Source organism: Bombina bombina, chromosome 12, assembly GCF_027579735.1.
Source record: "Bombina bombina isolate aBomBom1 chromosome 12, aBomBom1.pri, whole genome shotgun sequence".
Lineage (NCBI taxonomy): Eukaryota > Metazoa > Chordata > Amphibia > Anura > Bombinatoridae > Bombina > Bombina bombina.
This window is the reverse complement of record NC_069510.1, coordinates 115767587-115770086: the sequence shown is the minus strand read 5'-3', so window position 1 is coordinate 115770086 and position 2500 is coordinate 115767587. Positions and strand designations below refer to the sequence as shown.

Here is a 2500-nt window from a genome sequence, read left to right as displayed (position 1 = left end):
CACAAACTTTCTGGGAATTGCTATCAACCAATGAGCAGTTAAGTCTCAGGGCTGACTTCTACAGAAACATGCAATTCCTGTTATCTTCACTTTAAATTTAAACAGCTTTGACTTAAAGGTACAGTCTAGCCACTTTTATCAAATTTGCTTTGTTCTCTTGGTATTCTTTGTTGAAAGCTAGGTAGGCTCATATGCTAATTCCTAAGCCATTGAAGGTCGCCTCTTATCTCAGTGCATTTTGACAGTTTTATACAGTTAGACAGTGCTAGTTCATGTGCCATATAGATACCATTGTACTCACTCTCATGGAGTTATTTATAAGTCAGCACTGATTGGCTAAAATGCAAGCCTGTCAAAAGAACTGAAATAAAGGGGGCAGTCTGTAGAGGCTTAGGTACAAGGTAATTACAGAGGTAAAAAATATATTAATATAACTGTTGGTTGTGCAAAATTGTGGAATGGGAAATAAAGGGATTATCTGTCTTTTTAAATAATAGAGACTGTCCCTTTAACATTTTTAACACAAATAAATATGTTCCACATGTTTAACTGCTACTATTTTTTTTAAAAAAAAAGTGATTATGTCCCTTTATTTACAACAGTAAGGATTTAAAGGGTCACTGAATCATGAAACTTTATTTTTGGCTTCTGAGTGTATGATTTTTTTAAACTTACCTCTTTCTCTTGATTTAATTTGTAGAAACTTAACTCCTTTGTATGAAAGAATACCTAGGTTAAGGAGCGTGCATGTGACCTGATCACAATATGTATAACATTGTTACATACACTGATGCCATTTAGTACTCAAATCAATCACATTTAATTTTACCACATTAATGGAGGAATTTCTAAAGTAACTATCATGTGAGAAGATCTATTTAAAAACTGTCACATCGGAGACATAAATGGATAAAGGGACAGTAAGCTCAAAATTAATATTTCACAATTCAGAGAGAACATACAATTTTAAACAACTTTCCAATTTACTCCTATTATGTAATTTGCTGTGTTCTCTTGCTATCATTTGTTGAAAAGCATACCTAAGTAGGGTCAGGAGCAGCAATGCATTATTAGGAGCTAGCTTTTGATTGGTGGCTACCCATATATGCTTCTTGTCATTGGTTCGGCTGATATACTCAGCTAGCTCCCAGTAGTGCATTGCTGCTCCTTCAACAAAGGATAGCAAGAGGATGAAGCCAATTTGATAATAGAAGTAATTTGGAAAGTTGTATAAAATTGTATGCTCTGTCTTAATCATGACAAAAAAAAGTTGGGTTTCCCGTCTCTTTTAATTTAACAAAAATATTTAATGGCACATAATACTCAAAAATTGTCTCAGCTCTATCTAAAGTAGCATGCTTCAAAATGTATTAAATAGCTTTGCTTTTTTTGAAACAAACGTTCCTATGCTAATTGCTGAATAAACTCAATTGTTTTTTTCTTTGGGAGTCGTCCCTGGCAGCCAGTGAGCAGCTGAGTCCCAGGACTGCGTAATTATCATCTTAAAAATAAGAAGCTTTTTAAACAGAAAAATAGATATGTTTTTTGTTTAATTGCTGTTCTTTCATACACATGTAAAAACTGAGTAATATATCCTTTTTTTTTAAAAAAAAAAAAAGCACTTGTTTGCAGTACACTTCTTTTAGCAAAACTGTTTGTGGAAAAAGCTGTTTCAGTCTATATTTCAGTTCCTTCCTTACAGAAATGCCCATTCTCTAGAGCTGGCATTGCAGCATATTATGTCACCGGCAATGATTCTTTTTGTGCCAAAGTAAAGACATTACAAGAAAGGACCAGCTTAAAAAATGTTTCAATTTGGGAGCACAGAGCATATATACATATGCTTCAATTCATCCCTGCAGGGTGAACGCTATCACAGTAACAGAGATCATTTTTACTTGAAGCCTTATGGTGGATACAACATAAATGCTTCTTTTTAAAACTGAAATGCATTTAAATTTCAATGTTAACTCTCATCTTAAAGGGACAGTTAACACCAAGACATTTCTGTTGTGCTGATATAGAATAACATTACAGCCAAGTCTTAACATTTTTAAAACACGTTGACATCCTTTTTACTGCAATTAGTTTTCAATAGTCATACTCCACCAACCCTTTTCTGTATTTGGAGGAGCCAATCTGGGCTTTAGTCTACAGACAACAAGACTAACCTCTGTCATTATGTTAGTATAAAGTGCATTGTTTTGCAGTTGTTATCTGATAAATCCAATAAGGGACATGTGTGTAGCGGGGTTAGCCTTGAGAAGTCAGCAGGGGCATTTCAACTTCTGCATGCCCATAAGAAGATCGGCAAGGGTTGGAAAATATACTTCATGGCAAATATATGTCACTTAAAGGGACACTGAACCCACATTTTTTATTTGTGATTCACGAAAAGAATCACAAAATAATAGAAAAAAAATAGATCATGCAATTTTAAGCAACTTTCTAATTTACTCTTATTATGAATTTTTCTTCATTCTCTTGCTATCTTTATTTG

The 2500-nt window shown here is 33.8% G+C and overlaps 1 protein-coding gene across 1 annotated transcript in view; it reads left to right on the top strand.

The window, feature by feature from the left end:
* TNFSF15 (TNF superfamily member 15) overlaps positions 1–2500 on the top strand; it is a 21392-nt gene that overhangs the window by 409 nt on the left and 18483 nt on the right. The window lies entirely within an intron of this gene.